A 20,705-nucleotide genomic window follows, 5' to 3' on the forward strand; every position below is an offset into this window, starting at 1 on the left:
CTATGTTCGACAGGGATATAAGCAGCTGTGCACTGGCTCAATGTGGAATGTTCACACACTCTAATACACAGAAATATTATTAAGAATCAGCCCTAACAGTCAGCTGTCATGTCCTTCTGCTCTTTGTCCTTAGAGAACATTCAGAGAGAGGGGAGAATTCTGGTCTTCCCAGCAGACCCAGAGACAGGCAGCACAGATGCTTACAAAGGATAATCACTATGAACCTCATACATACAGGAAGCCTGTTCATTCCGGGGGCATCCCAAGGGCTGTGTAAGCGGTGAGGCTGCAGTCTTGGAGTGCTCATTTCCCAACCACTGCTGTTTCTTCTGACCTGCAGCTGTAATGGCAAGACAGGAAGAAATACATGCGGGGCTACATTGGTCAGGCACACGCTGCCTGCTCTGACAGTCTTCTGCCCTAGAACAGGAATTGATGTAAGAGGAGGCAAAGGACCAGCAGAGCTGACAGTGTGTGCCTGAGTGCTGCACCCTGCATGTTTTGCTGTTACTGCTACAGAATGGAAGAAGCAGCAGGAGGGAACGGATTGGAAGTTGAGGGTACTCTGGGAAGGGGAAGGGGGAACAGCTGAATGGAAGGATAGGGGGGAGGGGAGATGCTAGATGGAAGGATGGGGGAAGGAGAAACAGGTGGACATGTTAAATGGAAGGATGATGAGAGAAAAAGGGGGCACTGGATGGAAAAGGGCTAGAAGGGAAACACTGGATATGGAAGGATGGAGAGAGAGAGAGAGAGAGAGAGAGAGAGGGGAAAATGGATGGATGGATGGATAGGGAGAAAGAGGGAGAAATTCTAAATGGAAGGATAAGGAGAGAAAAAGGGGACACAATATATATAAAAGAGGCAGAGAAAATATAATAGAAGAGTGGGGAGAAAAAGAAGGGAGATGCAGGATAGAAGGATGAGAATAGAAAAAGGGGACACTGGATAGAAAAGGGTAGAGGGGAAATGCTGGATGGAAGGATGGGGAGAGAGAAGAGGAATATGCTAAATGGAAGAATAAGGAGAGAAAAAGGGGCACTGGATGGAAAAGGGCTAGAAGGGAGACACTGGATATGGATGCAAGGATGGGGAGAGAGAGGGGAGATGGATGGATGGGGAAAAAGAAGGGAAAAATTATAAATGGAAGGATAAAAAGAGAAAAAGGGGATAAAAAGGGCAGAGAAAAGATGTTAGACAGAAGAGTGGGGAGAGAAAGAGGGGAGACACTGAATGGAAGGATGAGAAGAGAAAAAGGGGACACTGGATGGAAAAGGGGTAGAGGGGAGATGCTGGATCGAAGGATGGGGGAGAGAGAAGAGGAATGTGCTAAATGGAAGAATAAAGAGAGAAACTGTTTTTAATAAAAACACAGACGGAATTCTAAAGGTGTGGTGCAAGAAAATAAAAAGCAGAATGTCTAGTTAATTCTATGCGAGCCTGCCGAGGGCTAGGGAGTACTAATCTGTTTGAATCTAATGAGAGAAGGGTAGGTACAGGGGAATAAGATACTGTAGATGAGAATAGATACGTGAACAAGAGTGAGAATCTTAAACTTGACTCTGAAATGGACCGGTAACCAATGTAGCTGACAAAGTAGTGAACTTATCATTAGTTTTACTTATATGGATCAAGAGGCTACATTTTACAAAACTAAGCAATGGCTAGATGTTTGTATTAAGATGATATTTATGTAATGAGCGCTCGTTACAGGCTACTGTCTACCTGTGTTTTACATGGTTGTATTATGTAGCTAATAGGCCTACGTGAAGTTGGAAATACTATGTATTTGAATAAAGTACAAAACTCACAACAGAAATTCTGATACTGTTTATCATGAGAGGAGAGCGAGGACAGATGATACTATAATGGGCAACTCACACAGGATGCAATTATAGCTTGGCCCTGGTGCATTCATGGTGCAGACATGAAAATCATTGCAAATATATACAGCAAAGGCCGTCCCATGTAATGGGACCGGCACACCTAATTTAGGACTGTTTGTCTTTGCAGACCCCTGTGGCACTACCTGCTATCCCTCTGGCAATTCTCCCTGGTAGCAGCAGGATGTGCTGAACCTTTGGAATAGTGAGAAATGATGTTGTGAGTGTCTGTCTATGTTCTCATTTGGAGATTTTTTTTCCCTATAGACTGTTTTTAATGTTATTTCTCCCCAGCAGCAGTCCATGATTCCCCGAAGCAGCTTTGTGAAATGCTGGCCACCGTTGGGCATTAGCAATAAAGATATGAACAAGCTCATCAGGAGTGTTACAGTGGGAGATGTTTAAAGATAAGTGTTTCCCTAAAAAGTTAAAAGAATCTATTTAATGAGAGGTTTTTTTAATGCCTATGATAAGATTAAAGCCATTATGTAGACTGTGGGCCTGATTCTATAACCTAAATTGGTAGGTGCCTAGGAAAACTTGTCATTCAAAGTTAGTTACCATTTATAAAATTGAGTCTAGCAACACCTAAATCTAGTTCAGCACTCTTAGGTACCAGAATATTAGGCCAGAGTTTTTCTTAGCCTAAAATACAGGTGCCTAACTCATTCCTCACCCAAACTCCACCTCTAACCACACACACACACTTTTAAGGTAGGCATGGATAAGCGCTTACCAGAAAATTAATGTTATCATTTATTAATTGGTTTATAGTGACACTGTTTAATTAACAGCACAGATTGAACCAATTTAAAACAATTAAGTTAGGCACCTGACATAGTAACCATCCCAATCTAGTCACCTACTGGTAGGTGCCATTTATAGAATCAAACCCTATAAGTTTGATCCAGGCTAGAAAAGTGGAAAAGGATATTTTTATTGACAAAACAAATTAAGAAAAGGCAGCTTCTTTTTTGAGTAATGCCATTTTTTTTAGCATTGCCTATTTAACACATTTTATAGGCATCTTCAGGAGGCCAAATGTTCTTTGCATAAGAACAGAAGTATCACAATGGGCCAGACCACTGATTCATTGAGGCCATCATTCTGTCTCAGAAGTACCCACATAAGAACATAAGAATTGCCGCTGCTGGGTCAGACCAGTGGTCCATCATGTCCAGCAGTCCGCTCACGCGGTGGTCCTCTCCGAGACTAGCCCTACCAGGGCACGTTCTTGTTCAGCAGGAACTTGTCTAACTTTGTCTTGAGTCCCTGGAGGGTGTTTTCCACTATAACAGCCTCCGGAAGAGTGTTCCAGCTTTATACCACTCTCTGGGTGAAGAAGAACTTCCTTACGTTTGTACGGAATCTATCCCTTTTTAGCTTTAGAGAGTGCCCTCTCGTTCTCCCTACCTTGGAGAGGGTGAACAATCTGTCCTTATCTACTAAGTCTATCCCCTTTAATACCTGTTGGTTATTTCCCGATATAGGAGGTGGCCATTCCATATCTGCCTGACTCGCTTGTTAATGGACCTGCCCTCCAGAAATTTGTGCAAATATCTTCTGTATCCGCCTATGTAATCAACTTTAATCACATTTTCCAGCTTCATTGTTTGACTATGGGCTCCTTTTACAAAGGTGTGCTAGCGTTTTTAGCGCACGCACAAGATTAGTGCGCGCTAAATTACCGCCTGCTTAAAAGGAAGCAGTAGTGGCTAGCGTGCGCAGCATTTTAGCGTGCACTAAAACCGCTAGCGCACCTTTGTAAAAGAAGCCCTAAGATTAATACTTTCTCTAATTTATTTTAAATCTGCTACCTGTTAGTTTGTTACAGTGTCATCTAGTCCTTATAATACTTGAAAGGGTAAATAACCATTTCCTTTCTACCTGTTCCACCCAATGCATGGTTGTATGAACATTTATCATATTCCCCCTCAGTCTTTAGTTTTGTCTTTCTTCAGAGATAGACTGATAATAGGTATAGAATTTATATGACAGTTAATCAGTTGGCTAATTTTTGGCTGGATGACACACAAAAAATATGCTACACATCAATCCTCCAGTCCAATCCAGTTTTAATATTCTTCAATCTCTGCTTCTACTTCTTTATTATCCCTTAGATTAGAGTAGATGTTTTCTCTTTTCTGTGCCAGGGTAGGAAAAAGCTCTTTGTTGCACATTTTTTGTATGGAGATGTGAGAGTAGTGAAGATGAGGATAACACTGAATCTGACAGAGCAGAAAAAAAAGACACTGGAGAAAGTGTGTGTGTGTGTGTGTGTGTGTGTAATAGAGAGAGAGAGATGAGCAGAAGTGAGAAAGGGGAGAATAAAAATAGAAAATGTAAGGCAGGATGAAGTAGTAATGCAGAAATATAGATAACTAGAGAAAAATAATTTTAATGTTGGAGGGAAAGGAGAGAGACTGCAGTGCACTTTAGCATATAGTAATCTGTGTAATGGGAACAATTTTCATATCTCTGTGGAGATTCGTGCTGTGACCTCTTGTTCTAGAACTTTCTACTGAAAAAGTTTGCATCTATTGCCTTTCTTTTTCAGGCTTATATATTGACCTAAAGCAGTTTACAGTTTATACTTTTGAGCAGGTTTGTGTTGGTACATAAAACCTTTGACTCTCACTTCTTTATTTATGATATCTCTATTCTCACTCCTTTATTTATATATCTGTATAGGTGTAGTACTACATGCAAGGTGTGGCTTTTTGAGATTTTGGTTTAATTTATGTTTATTATTTTTGGTCAGCTATTATGGATTTGCCATTTATGTTCTGTGTGTGTGACCAAAGTATTACGTTAGCATGATTTTTCTATGTAGCATTTTGTACCGGTAGTAATTTGGCTTGTTCAGTTTTCATGATTGTGGAGGGGATATATGTGAGGGGGAGGGGAAGGGGGATCATTGTTTTGTATTGTGATTTATAAAATGATAGTTGTACAGAATATTGTTTCTTTTTTATATTTTAACTTGTATTTAAGCCCGTTACATTAGCGGGTGCTAGAAAAATGTGTCTTGTCTTTCTTTCTTTCTCTCTCTCTGCTTGGCCTCTTTCTGTCTGTCTGTCTTTCTTGAGTTCGGTGCTGGGGCCAATCCTGTTCAACATGTATGTGAGTGACATTGCTGAAGGGTTAGAAGGAAAAGTGTTCCTTTTTGCAGATGATACCAAGATTTGTAACAGAGTAGACACCGAAGAGGGAGAGGAAAATATGAAAAAGGATCTGCAAAAGTTAGAGGAATGGTCTAATGCCTGGCAACTAAAATTCAATGCAAAGAAATGCAGAGTAATGCATTTGGGGATTAATAATAGGAAGGAACCGTATATGCTGGGAGGAGAGAAGCTGATATGCACGGACGGAGAGAGGGACCTTGGGGTGATAGTGTCCGAAGATCTAAAGGCGAACAAACAGTGTGACAAGGCAGTGGCTGCTGCCAGAAGGATGCTGGGCTGTATAAAGAGAGGCGTGGTCAGTAGAAGGAAGAAGGTGTTGATGCCCCTGTACAGGTCATTGGTGAGGCCCCACTTGGAGTATTGTGTTCAGTTTTGGAGACCGTATCTGGCGAAAGACGTAAGAAGACTTGAGGCGGTCCAGAGGAGGGCGACGAAAATGATAGGAGGCTTGCGCCAGAAGACGTATGAGGAGAGACTGGAAGCCCTGAATATGTATACCCTAGAGGAAAGGAGAGACAGGGGAGATATGATTCAGACGTTCAAATACTTCAAGGGTATTAACGTAGAACAAAATCTTTTCCAGAGAAAGGAAAATGGTAAAACCAGAGGACATAATTTGAGGTTGAGGGGTGGTAGATTCAGGGGCAATGTTAGGAAATTCTACTTTACGGAGAGGGTGGTGGATGCCTGGAATGCGCTCCCGAGAGAGGTGGTGGAGAGTAAAACTGTGACTGAGTTCAAAGAAGCATGGGATGAACACAGAAGATTTAGAATCAGAAAATAATATTAAATATTGAACTAGGCCAGTTACTGGGCAGACTTGCACGGTCTGTGTCTGTGTATGGCCGTTTGGTGGAGGATGGGCAGGGGAGGGCTTCAATGGCTGGGAGGGTGTAGATGGGCTGGAGTAAGTCTTAACAGAGATTTTGGCAGTTGGAACCCAAGCACAGTACCGGGTAAAGCTTTGGATTCTTGCCCAGAAATAGCTAAGAAGAAAAATTTTAAAAAATAAAATAAAATAAAATAAAAAATTTAAATTGAATCAGGTTGGGCAGACTGGATGGACCGTCATCTACTATGTTACTATGTCACATGACACACCGACTATTCTTAATTGGTACACAGTTCTGTATGATAAAAAGGGTGAAGCATCGGCATGGCATAAATTGACAACTCCCCCCCTTTTTAAAAAAAACTATTACTCAACATGTTGACACTGCGTATTCTCACTAATTGTATTCTGTATTCACTGACTGCTCAGTGACATCTTCCCTATTTGTACGCTGTAATTCGCTGATTGCACAGCTCTCTTCACTGTGAACCACCTAGAAGTCGCAAGATTAAGGCGGTATAGAAGAAATAATGTTATTATTATTAAATTTAAATTCGCAAAGGCACTGTATGATGTCTGGGCCCAAGATCTTTTATTGTCGCTAACTTGTACAAATTGGGAGAACATATGGCTTTCAGCCTTTGGTTCACTGCAAACAGCGGCGATTAAACAACTAGTTCTCTTCCTTTACCATAAAGCATATTGGACCCCATACAAACTTTCTAAAGTCTCATCAGAGGTATCTAATATGTGTTGGTCTTGTACTGCCCAAATAGGTACGTTGGATCACATGCTGTTTCATTGTACCCTATTACAATCGTTTTGGTCAGATATTTGGGCTACGGTATGTGATATATTACCTATTACTGACAATATCACATATTCTATCATAATCACAGGAGGCTCTGATTTGGTATCATCACTTGATAAATATAGTATGAAACTACTGAAATGTTTTCTGTTGATAGCTCTGAAAATAATACTATCTCATTGGAAAGACTTCTCTTCCCTCAGTTATATGGTGGAATACTGTTTGTGTATATGCAAGATATGAAAAATCAATTGCAGATAACAACCAATCTAATGGTTTCTCTTTTACTAAGATGTGGTCTAAAGTCCTAACATATGTTGTCAATACTCATAATTGAATTTACTCCAACTGTTGGGCACTCATACCTTTTGGTTCTGATTACAAATTATTCACTCGTAAATATGTAATAATCTGTATACTGAACTTCTTTTGTATTACCCTGCAAGACTGTGAAAATGTTACATTTACCTGCATTTTTCTATTCTATTTCTGTATTTTCCTTTTATTGAAAATACAATAAAAATTATTGAACAAAAACTAAAAATGTAGATACTGTATGTGCATTCCTTTGTCAAATAATTCTCAACAGAATTTCAAGTGCATAGAATGAAAAAGTTAATTTGTAGAAACTAGAATCAGGACAGTGGTGGCAAAGACTGCGAAGTGTAACCTATTAATATTGCAGTTACAATAACTCTAATAAGTTTATGTTAATTTATTCCTCCCCTTTAAAGACTGGCGCTACCAAATGAGTGGAAAATAAAATTATGACCGTACCTTGATCTGCAAGTTCCTTCTGACTAACTCTTTTTAGAGTTGACAGGAGCGATAAACCAAAAATTAGTTTCACTGTTTCAAGATTCAGACATCAATCAAAGTCAGACTCCATCTCTGGGGTCCAAAGTCTGGAGAGTTAAAGAAAATAATTTATTAGCTTCAGAAAGTTATAACAATGAGTATGTGCATCTAGTATGCTTTCCACACCCAAACAAACACACACACATACACTTTATGATGTACAGTATTATGGTATTAACATGTGGAGGGGGTATTGTCAAAACATACGTCTAAGTCTGATTTGGATGTATTGTGCTAGACAGCCAAAGTTGGCAGTAAGAAAGGTCCATATTCCATAAATGGTGTCCTACCACTGTTTAATCTGCCAATCAGGACACACGTTTTCTAAAAAAAAAAAAAACCCAAGATGTCTGTTGCAGTTGAGGGAAACATGTATGAGGCATGGGCATGGGCTGGGTGTGGTTTGTCTGGAAGTGGTCTTAAGTGAGCTTAAGAGGCCCTAGGCATCTCCCTAGGGCCACGACAGGTGCCTGAAATGTAAGCCATTGAAATGCTGGCCTACATTTCAATTAGACATGGCCACTAAACTGATCGCGACAAGGAAATCTACCTTTGCCCCACTGCAAGTCAACTGGCAGGAGGGAAGCCCACTCCCTTCCACTGTCACTCCAAATTCCCCTCCCCCATACACACACACACACAGTCTGCGGAAGGAGGGATGCCCAATCCCTCCTAACAAAACCCATAAACAATCCTCGGCAGGAGGGATGCCAACTCCCTCCTGCCATCAACCCCCCCAACATGTCAAATAGGAGGGATGCCCATAGGAGTGGCTTTAGGTATCTGGCCAATAAGAGTCATAGGCCACTCCAAGTGCATCTCAGAATGCACTGTGAAGGAGGCCTAAAACTCAAGTTGGTCTAGGTGCTTAAAGCCCCTTGAGGGGCTTTAGGTGCCTGGGCCAATCAGGGCCTTAGGCCCCTCCCTTTGCATCCCAAGATGCACCAGGAAGAGGAAGGCCCACAATTCTGAAGAGGCGGGCCTACTATCCGGAGGGAGTAGGCATTCATCCAGCCGGCCTTCTTGTTAAAGGTCCGGGGGGGGGGAGGTTCAGGTGGTCTTTGGGGGCTGGGGGTTCAGAGGGATGCTAGCAGAAGGGAGTGGGCATCCCTCCTTCTGGGAATGTTGGGGGGTGCCAGCATGAGAGAGTGGGCATCTCTCCTGCTGGTGATGTTGGGGAGTTGCCAGCAGGAAGGAGTGGCCATTCTTCCTGCAGGAGATTGTTTAGGGGTTTGCAGAAGGAGGGATTGGGCATCCCTCTTGCCCTGGACAGTGTGGGAGGGTTCAAGGGTGGCAGCGGGAAGGAGTGGGCATCCTTCCTGCCGACCGACATGCTGTGGGGTTCGGGGGTTCCCTGCTGCTGCCACTCAGCTGATCACAGCAGGGAGATTCCCTTGCAACGATCAGCTCGGCAGCAACGCGTTTCTCTAAATGGCATCTGTGACATGTATGTCAGTTAGAGAAGAGGGGTGGTTAGGCAGGGTAATGGAGAGACATGATTTCTGTATAAGATGTCTGTGAGTGATTCTCAAAATCCACTTAGGCGGCTGCTGAGACTAGGCATCCTATATAGAATCAGGCCCAAAATGCCTGTTTTTGAAAGGTAAACCGCCATACGTCTAGAAATATATATATATATATTTAAAATCCTCTATCTGGATGTCCAGGCCATTGGGACACCCACACTGCCAGGATGTCTATCTTTGTATCACATTTTCAACCAAAATTTCATCCAAGTCCCAAACGCTTAGAACAAGACCTTATGGACGTGGGAGGTCCAATCCTGTAATGGACTGTCTACACAAATATGGCAACAGAGCAGTGGAGCACCTTAGAGGGCATTGTTGTGAACTTCTCATAAAGGGTGCCAGATAAATATCTCACCTGAAATCCTGTATAGGTTATGGTGAGCCCCCCAAACTCACTATACCTCACCTGTCTACAACCTTATGGCTGCAGGTGGTATCTAAATGGCAGTAGAGTAGGGTTTGGGGGAGTTTTGGTGGACTCACATTTGTCACCATGAATGTAGTGGTTAGAGTGTTTTATGGGACTTGCTACTCCTCTCTGTGGTTCACTAGCCCGCCCACCAGCACTAATGGGCTTTCCTATGCCAGGTGCTGATGTTCTGGAGACAAGTATGTATTTTTGTATTCTGATCTTTGTGGGTGTGATGGGGTCCATGAGCACTGGGGGAGTGTGGGGGTGTCTTACCTTAATGCATGCATTTGTCATCTGGTCGGTTTGAGCATCTCTGTGGCACCTAGACCCTTCTAAAATATATAAGTTCTGTCTAGGATGGCTTGCAAAATGTTTGATTATCCCTGCAAGACATCTAACCCGCCCTTGAGACTGTCCAAAGCCCGTCCATAATACGCCTCCACCACTCCCATCTTGTGCTCTGAACGTTCAGAGGCTGGAGCACCTTACTAGATGTACAGAAAGACGATTTTGATTATCGGCACTTGGATGTCCTGGAGATTAGGACATTCAAGTGCTGATTTAGGATTCTTTTTGATCGTCTATGTTTTTTTTTATTATGGGACCCTTAGTATAGTGCCAATTAATACCATAACACATAGAATGGGGAAACTGAAGTGGGGTGGGCATGGGGTATCACTTGTCTCCTTCCCATGGATACCAATTACAGTATAATCTTGATGAGCCCACGTGATCCTGATTGCTCCAATTTATATTATATATAGTTTAAGTGAAGGACATTGTACAGTGTCCAACATGGTTAACTCTGATAGGTTCATGTAGAGGTCAAAAGTCAATGAAGTAGATTCCGAAAGAACATGCCTACATTCATTTATAACATCTGTTTTTGTTTTTATGTGATTCTTTACAAGTCAAAATGCTGTAAATTTGTTAGCTTTTAAAATATATCAAAATATAAACAGAGAAATTTTTTTCGCAAGACCTATAACAATGTAAATGATCCAAAAAGGTCCAGTATATTATAAAACCACAGTATTATTATATAATAGTGATTCCACATCATGAATTCTGGACCTAAGCGATCTGTTCAAGATTTGAGAGACATTGAGATAAATTTCTAGTTTCTTGGGCTGTCATAAGTTTGGACATTTGCTATAATAAGGTATATGTTATTTCTATGGCATGCAATGATTGATAAAGGTGTCATCCCCTTTGTATTTTAAACATTAGGGACAATGTTTTATTGAGCACACACTTTATTTCTGAGTGCATCATTTATATGATAAGATTTATATAATAGTATTTTTTCTAATATAATGGACCTGTTAGAGATATTCCTGTTCAAGTCTCACCTTCCAGATCCCTACATATACAGGGAAGCAGTCATTGAATTTATTGCATTACATGTCTCACTGTTATATTTGGGGAGTGGGATAGAACACGTCGACAAACTTTTTAAGTTTGTATTTCCAGTACTGGAGTGACACCTAGTGGACCAATTGAAACACCCCTGAGGCAGGCCTCCAAATGGAGTCCAAAACACGGACCGTGTCGGGTCATCAGCTGGATCCTTTTACAACAAGGACACTACACTTATAGGACTTTTTAGTCATGTGTTTCTACGTGTATTTGATTTTGAGTTTATAGAAATAAAGGGCTCCTTTTACTAAGCTGCGGTAGCATTTTTAGCACGCGCTGCAGATTTGCGTGCGCTAACCCCCGCGCTATGCAAAAAAACTAACACCAGCTCAGTGGAGGCGTTAGCATGTAGCACACGGGGCAATGTAGCGTGCGCAAAAGCCGCTAGCGCAGCTTAGTAAAAGGAGCCCAAAGTATTGTTTGTCTCAAGGTTGACGTGTTCTATCCTACTCCCCACTTGCGCTCTTTCTGTTGGACTTTACGTGGGGTTTCTGGACCCTTTTCTTTGTTCTACATTCACTGTTATACTTACAATTAAATCAGGGTCAAGAGCACATTTACTAAGAGCACATTTACTAAGAAGTGAATTAGGCAAATGCCTATGGGAAGTGGTCTCAGTAAGATAGTACCCTACTGAGATACCATACCGTCTTTTGGATATAGTGGCTGCTTGTTCATATGCATAAGGTCAAATATCTTCTTTGCTATGGTGGCTTTCCAGAGATTGATTGAATTTACTTCTACAGGACCAAGATTTTCCTGCAGACTTTGTTTTGTATCCATATTGGCCCTTTTTACCTTTTGAACCCTCATACCTTAGGACCCCTGAGGAAGACGGTTTAGTTGAAACACGGACTGTGTTGGGTCCTCACCTTTTAAAGCGCATGTGGATTCTGCTGTTGTAATGTAACTCTACATCATTTTATTGACTGAATAAACGCCTGCATCACTTCCACATACCTTTTTTGCTTAAGGTCAAACATATGCCACTGGCCAATATAGTACTCAGTATGCTGCCTACCCCCCAAGAGTTCACAGACAGGTTATGTGACATGGAAAAGATCACCGTGACGTGGTCATGTGACATGGAAAAGATTACAGTGCTTGGGACAAAGCAAAACTGAAATTTTAGTCTCATCCATGCTGTCTATTCAAGGAAGGAAAGGGAGATACAATATATTCTATATGAAACTTCATTGGTTGCCTATAGAGAAACAAATATACAGTAGTTCATCAGATTATACAGGCAGAGGCTTCCTATCATCTCACTGTTCTTTTCACGTACACATTATTCATCTGATAGATAGAGTACACTTCTCCCTCCGTATTTGCGGGGGATGCGGGCGGACCATAGGTGCGAATATGGAAAAACCGTGAATAATTTTTTATACGTTATTTGCTGTTTCTATTATTGAAACCACGAATAACTTTTCTACTGTTATTCACAGTTTTTGAAATAAGTCACTATTACTACTATTGAAATTTGCAAATTTTTATTATACAACAATACCTATACAGTCATACTCTCAGGGCAAAAAATCAACAACAGTGATTTCAGAGCTTGGAACAGGCAAGCAGCAATTCCCAATGATTCCCAGCGATTCCCAAAGAATTAAGGGCTTGGAGCAGGCAAGCAGTGATTACCAGTGATTCAAAGAGAATTTAGGGTAAATAGCAGGCAAGCAGCGATTCCCAGCGATTTTCACTATGCATTCTGGGAAGAAGCCTTTCTCTCTATTGATGCTGGGAAGCAGCGTTTTTCTCAGTCCACACTAGGAAGCAGGGAAACAGGGATTTTGTGGGAGAAAGCATGGAAGCAGCAAATATGTGGGAAAAAGCATGGAAGCAGCAATTTTCAGAGTGAATGGTAAGCGATAAACTTTTTTATCGGTACAGTAAAAGGAAAAAGATCTTTGATGATGATGTCATTTTGGGAGGGTGGAGTCAGCAGCCGAAAAATCGCAAATAAGCGAATCCGCAGATATGGAAACCACATATACGAAGGGAGATGTGTAGTACATTTTTATTGCAGTTTCCCCTTTTAGAGGAATACATTTTAAATGCCATTTTAATTCGTCTTTTACACATGTTCCTATTGTTATTTGTAATGATTTACCTATACAAATAAGGACAGAAGTTAGTATATACGGTAATAGTCAAAAAGTTCTTTTTACTAATTTTCTTCACAAGAAAATAAATCCCTTTACCAAACTAATTTTCACTCAAAACATCCACAATGCAAGTCTTTCAAAATTAATTAATTTAAATTAGTTCCCTGAGAGCAACCTCTAAGTTCCTTTAGCCTTTAAAACCAAATGATGCCAACAACAAGTGGGTAATTTAATACCTATTGTTATTATTATTATTTACCTGCTTTCATTATGTAGAACTCATGGAAATACTGTAGCTACTAGAGCAATTCTTGGAAGATTTTACAAGTCTAATCTAATCTATTCTAATACAAGGTTTCTGAATCACCCTAATAACATTTATTTCAAGACAATTAGACATACCCTCTCTTTTACAAAGGCGTGTTAGCCCTTTTAGCACACACAAAACGCTAACAAATCCGTAGACTTATAATGGGCGTTAGCGTTTAGCGCACACACTAAAACACATAACGCAACTTAGTAAAAGGAGCCCATAGTAATTCTATGGGAAAAAACAATTCCTTGGATAAAAAGATGTCCTTACAATTCTTTACCTAAAAGTACTAACTTTACAACCTATCACGTAAAAATGTTTTCAACATTCTACAACAGGGGTTTTCAATATGAAGGCCAATACGTATCATCCTTTGTTCAGCCTGTAATCCTATTCTGTGTGTACAGGGCTTAATTTGCAGATAAAAAGGAAGTGGAACGGTGGAGGCGAAAATGCTTAGGTGGGCCAGGAACAGCAGCAACAGGAGAAGAGGGAATGGATTAGGGATTACAGAAACCGTTCTCTCCTTTGCTCCAGGCAGGCCATTCCCCCGCAAATTAAGTCCTGCTTGTATGACATCTGTGGGTGTATAAATCACTTCCAGTAGATTGACACTGATATTTGCCAATTTGTAATGTATTACCAGGACATCTCATTATAAGGGTTACCGAGCAGCACCATTCACTGTTCATAGAGACATCCCTGAAAGCAGTGGAAGGAGAGAGGGAACCAGTCTGTAAGATGCACATGAAAGACCACAAGCCCTTTCATCCATTGGCCAAACAGCTGCCTGATAAAAACCATTAAATGTTTCTGAGATGAAATAGATTACATGCAGCATTCACTCTTTGATAATCTGAATGTCAGTGACAGAAAGGAAAAAATATATGAAAGAAATGAAGCCCAGTGAAAACTGGCATTTCAAAACTAGTTAACCATTTCTCACTATCTAGCTAATCTGGTCCCTGTCTGCTCAGCGTGTTCAGGCAGAATGTGAGCTATACTCCATCTTCTCGCTGACTAAATGGCCTTTAAAAATTTAACTTCACCTATTTCTAATATGCACAAAGATCCATTTCATTCTCTATTTACTATTTTATTATCTTTTTCCTCTGGATAATGCCAGCTATAGGCAGCAGAACACTTCTTTGTTTGGGGGGGTCAAAAGCTCCACCCCCAGACCTACCCAAACTCTGCTTCTGACTCTACCACCATAATAATAATACTAATTGTAATACAATTTCTTCTATCCATTTTTCATATTCACACAATATAATCTTATTAATACATAATGTTAACCACAAAATTAAAAAAAAAAAAACACAAAGCACACTATACGCAGAGAAAATGCTAATTATCATTTATATTCGGGGGGTTTTCAAAGATGTCAAGGCAGATGACTTTAAAATATGCAATGTCACCTCATTAACAACTATAGAAAAATAGACAAATATAGTGTAAAATATAGACAGCAGATATAAATTCTCAAAACTGACATTTTGATCACTAAATTGAAAATAAAATCATTTTTCCTACCTGGTGATTTAATGAGTCTCTGGTTGCATTTCCTTCTAACTGTGCATCCAACATTTCTTTCATAATCCAGCCCCATCCCCTTTGGGTCCAGGTCTCTCTCTCTTTTCCCTCTCCTTACCATCCCCAGATCCATTGTCAGTTCTCCTTTGTACCTATCACCACCTTTGTTCCAGGACTCCCTCTCTCTCCCTCCTCTGTTATGATCTTGCATCTCTCTGTTCTTCCTCAAAGTCTCTCCCCTTCTGTGTGCACCTCTCATAGTCCAGAATCTGCCTCCTGTCTTTCCTTTCTCTCTCTCTTTCTTCTACTTATACCCCCCCCCCCCCACCCCAGGCCCGGTCTTTCTCTGCTGCTCTCTCTCTCTCGTTCCTTCCTTCCTCCCTCCCTCCTTCCTATGTCCCCTTCACTGCCTTCCATCCTTTGTCTCACCCCTCCCCTAAAGCCAACCTGCAGGTCTGGACCTCCTCTCTGTCATCACTATTGACTTCAGGGGAGGCCTGTGGGCCAGCGGCATGCATTGGCTGCACGTCCCTGGCCCTTCCCTTCCTGCAGTTACGGCGTTGAGCAATGGCGGGCAGGGAGCTGTAGCGTTGGCGGGTGGCGATCAGCCCGCATACCCCATGACCTACAGGACAGACAATTTTTGAGGAGGTCATGGCCCCTATGCCCACCCCCTTTCCTACGCCTATGATGCCAGCTGCCTGCTAATGCATTTGGAGTGAGGGTTAGAGCAGCAGGCTCTATTGCTCAAAGCCTTCTGATCTCGCTCTCTCCGAGATTCTGAATCTGAGAATCTCGGAGAGAGCGAGATCAGAAGGCTTTGAGCATGCGCAAATGCTGAAAGCCCAGTCCAGCCCAGTACAGGCATCAGGGAGGATCTCCTTTGATGCACCGCCCAGCCCAGAAGAGAGAGGATCTTCGGGCACCGGCATGTCCTATGCATTGGTGCTGGTGCCGGTGCCCAATCGGGGTAAGGGATTTCGTTTCGGTGCTCAGGGGGGATGTAGAATCGCGGGGGGGGGCGGGATGACGCGAGCGGGGGGTATGCCGGATCGCTGGGAGGGGATGCTGGATCACGGGGGATGGCGCTCGTAAATCGAGTTAAACTCGGTTTCTGAGGCACCGATTTTGCGAATGTTTTGCTCATCTTGCAAAACACTCGAAAACCGGTGCACTCGTAAACCGAGGTTTGACTGTATAGCTTGAGTGGATTAAAACCACTGACAGAGATCTGAGCAAGTTGTAAGTGGATTACTGTGTAAGGAATAGTATAGCTGAACAACAGTCTGAGTAGGATAGATTAAACATAGACAGGGATGGAAGGGCTGAGCCTGAGAGTTGTAGCTTATTTAAAGGGAAGCCTGAAAGTTGATAATTCTTAGTTAGTAGGCTAAGTGTGGTTGAAGCCTGAGTTGATTTAGGTCTGTAAGTTTCCTTTATGCAGCTGAAACTCTGAGGACTAAAAAGACAGACAAAATTCCTGAGAGGCTGAACAAGGAGGAAAAAGCAAGCCAGCCAATGCAAAGAAAATAAACTTGAAGATAAGTTTTAATTTTTGTGTGCATATATATGGAACATTCAATTGAATTTTTTTTTTTTTTTAATTTATCAATTTTTTTTACTGTATTTATCCTAGATATGTGAGTTAGATCCAGTTAGGGCTATCTTTTAGATAAAAATATAATTATAAAGCCAAACTAATTGTACTGTTATTTATTATATATTAAAATAAGATTTCATCATCTAACTTATTATTACTAACTCATTGTTTAAAAATGTATTGCGTTTCCCATTCCCTTTCCCTATTTATTTGTGCCCACACTCTTCAGAGTGAAATATTGCCTGAGGTATCAGCCTGTTTAGCGACTACAACAATTAAAGGTAAAGTAAGGCAGGGCTTCTGCTCTGAGGGGTATGGTTATAGTCAGGCATTGCTCCTCCACAAGTCCTATAAATTTTAAGTCAGTCACTGGTGGCAGCCCTGGGTCTTCCCTTTGAAGTGTTCTGCCACAGGAAATTGCATATTTGGCGGCAGGATGCAGCAGGGGAAAGACTCAGGGGCTGGTGGAAGGCAGCTTGTAATGCTGCTGTTGCCACTACCAGCAACCAATATAAACTTTACAGGATCACGGAGGAATTAGAGAGGTGAGGGAGCAATGCTGGATCCGTGGGGAAGGGAAAAGAGGAGGGACAAAGAGACTGAACCAGGAGGGTGGTGGAAGAGATGCTGGCCTAAAGAGGAGAGATACCAAGCCTGTGGGCAGGGAGGAGGAAGGAAACAGCGCCAGAAGCAATGCGATTTGAGAGGAGATGGCATGAAAGCAAATAGATTCAAGATGCCACTATTCCATGAGGCAAATACAAAATGCAAAGTACATAAGTGCAAGGGAGGGCATACCTGGCACTTCCATGTATAGAGGGGCATAATCAAAACATACGTCTAAGTCCGATTTGGACATATGGCATTAGATGCCCAAAGACAGCAGTAAGAAAATGCCCATTTTTGAGAACTATGTCAAAAAAAATTTTTCCCCAAAAATCACCTATCTGGACATCCAAGCCATCGGGTCGTTCAGAGCACCAGGACATCTATCTTTATACCACATTTTGAATCAAAATTTTGGTCAAGTCCCAAATGCTCAGAACAAGACTATTTGGATTTGGGAGGGGCTGGCCACCCAGACATGGCAACAGAACAGTGGGGCACAGCTGTGAACTTCATATAAAGGGTGCTACATAAACATCTCACCAGAACTCCCTTATAGGTTATGGTGAGCCCCCCAAAACCCACTATACCTACCTGTCTACAACCCCAATAGCCCTTATGGCTGCAGGTGGCACCTATATGGCAGTAGAGTAGGGTTGGGGGGGTTGGTGAGCTCACATTTTCCACCATTAATGTAATGGTTAGAGTGGCTTATGGGACTTGCTACTCCACTCTATGGTTCACTAGTCCACCCACCAGGTTATTTAAGACACCTGTGTGCAGCTCTACTAAGCTTTCCTATATCAGGTGCTGATGTTCTGGAGACAGGTATGTACTTTTTTAATTCTGATATTTGTGGATGTGTGAGGAGGTCAGTAAACACTGGGGGAAGGTGTGAGGGTCTTCAATTTATCTCTGCAGTGGTTATCTGGTCACTTTGGATACCTTTTTGGCACTTATACCTGTTTTCACGCCAACTAACTCACAACATTGGGAGTGTGTGGCTCAGTAGTTAGAGCTAGAGCCTCAGCGCCCTGAGGTTATGTGTTCAAATCCCATGCTGCTGCTTGTGACCCTGAGCAAGTCATTTAATCCTCTCTTGCCCCAGGTACATTAGATAGATTGTGAGCCCACCAGGACAGATAAGGACAAATGCTTGAGTACCTGAATGTAAAACCACTTAGGTTATAAGTGGTATACAAATACTTTAAAGAATAATAATAATAGTAAAAAAAAACACCATCTAAGTTTCATCCAGGATGGCTAGTAAAACATTAAATTATCCCTGCAGGATGTCTAAGTCTAAGTCAGCTCACATCCCACCCAAATATTTATTTATTTATTCAATTTTCTATACCGTTCTTCCAAGGGAGCTCAGAACAGTACATTAATTTATTCAGGTATTCAAGCATTTTTCCCTATCTGTCCCGGCGGGCTCACAATCTACCTAATGTACCTGGGGCAATGGGGGATTAAGTGACTTGCCCAGGGTCACAAGAAGCAGCGTGGGTTTGAACCCATAACCCCAGGGTGCTGAGGCTGTAGCTTTAACCACTGCGCCACACACCCTGACCACGCCTCCAGATGCGCCCCTTTCAGCTCTGGGCGCACATTGGCATTCAAAGACATAAAAAATTGTGCTATATGTCTAGAAAGTCGGTTTGGTTATTGGCACTTGGACGTCCTGTCTATTAGGACATCCAAGTGCTGACTTAGGCAGGTTTTTAGATTTTTTTAACTTTTGATTATGAGCCCTGTAGGTTATAGAACACTAGCGGTTATGTGCCTACTCACCAGCAGTTAGGCATAATCACTTACATCAGCCATCAATCTAGCGTAGATGATATTGACTAAATCTAAGCGTTTAACTGCAGACTCATTCATGGTGGAACATGTGCATCCACCAAAACCCCCTCAAACCCTACTGTACTGCCATATAGGTGACACCTGCATCCCTAAGGGCTATTGGAGTGGTAGACAGGTGGGTATAGTAGATTTGGTGTGGGGGGGGGGGGCTCACCATGACCAGCAAGGGTATTGTGGTGAGATTTTTATGTGCCACCATGTAAGGTGCCCTACTAGAGAATGACACGGTGGCGGTTTACCCGCGGCCACCGCATTTTAGCCGCGGGTCACCCGCCGAAAACGGGGAAGAAAACTAGCAGTCGCTGCGGCGACGGGGACAAGGCCATTCACCGCCCGCGGGGCGGTGAATGGTCTTGTCCCCCGCAGTGAGGCATGAAGGATCGCACGGTCCCCGCAGCTCACACCCGCCCGCCCAATCGATTCCAGTGTCCAGCCAGCTCTCTCCCCTCTCCTCACCCCAGTCCGCAGATCCTCCTCCTCGGCGACCCGCACGCTACCAGAGAGCCGCGCACACCCGCCGCTGCTCAGCCTCGATCTTCTGCTCTGAAGCAACCGGAAACAGGAAGTTGCAGCAGAGCAGAAGATCGAACACTGAGCAGCCGCGCGTGTGCGGCTCCCTGGGAAAGCGCGCAGGTTGCCGAAAAAGAAAACCCACAAACCAAGGTGAGGAGAAGGGAGAGAGCCGGCCAAACACCAGGATCGACCGGGCAGGCAGGTAGTGGCCGCGGGGACCGTGCGATCGCTAGTGTTCGCGGCTCAAATTGGAAGGAGGGAGTGAAAGGAAAAAGGCTTATATGGATGCAGCGGGGACGGTGACGGGGCGGTGAATGGGATGGCAGTGGCGGTGACGGGGCGGTGAAAGGGATGGCGGTGACGGTGACGGGGCGGTGAAGGGATCGGCGGTGACGGGGCGGTGCAGAGGATGGTGGGCCGGTGACGGGGCGGTGACGGGGACAGATTTTTTCCCCGTGTCATTCTCTATGCCCTACTACTCTGTTGCCATATCTGGGTGGTCAGTCCATCACTTTGCTGACCCCTCCCACATCCAGAAGGTCTTTTTCTAGGCATTTTGGGACTTGGGTGATATTTTGGATGAGAGTGCAGTATAAAGATGGACAGAAATTGCACTTAACATGCATTATTCTAGTATTCTGGTGATCTATAGCAGTCCCTGTCCTGGAGGACCCCCAGGTTAGTCGGGTTTTTAGGATGGCCCTAATGAATATGCATGAGAGAAATCTGCATAAAATGGAGGTGCCAGGCATGCAGATCTACTCCATGCATATTCTCCAGGACAGGTTTGGGAACCACTGATCTACAGAGCATTACCCTCAATATGGATATCCTAAAATCCTGACTGGTTGAGGAAGGGGAAGGAGAAGGCACAAGACGATTTTGGAAAGCCTTGGCATGAGAATGGAAAAGTAGATTAATGATTAGAACAGCAGCCTGAAATCCAGGCAATCCCAGTTCATCACAGTTGCTTGTGATCTTGGGCACATTACTGAACCTTCCATTGTGTCAAATACAAACTTATCAGTTGGTATTCAGCGCGCGTTAACTGGCGGGGAATGGCCACTGATTGGTTAACTCGCATCTTGGCAGCTAACCAGTCATTTTCAGTGGCATTTAACTGATTATTGCCACTGAAAATGCCTAGCTAGTGCCAAATAAAGCCAAGGATGTAGGGGGCATTCCGAGGGACGATATTTGGAATTTTCAAGTAGCCAGTCTTAGCTGGGTA

This window comes from Geotrypetes seraphini, chromosome 10, assembly GCF_902459505.1.
Source record: "Geotrypetes seraphini chromosome 10, aGeoSer1.1, whole genome shotgun sequence".
Lineage (NCBI taxonomy): Eukaryota > Metazoa > Chordata > Amphibia > Gymnophiona > Dermophiidae > Geotrypetes > Geotrypetes seraphini.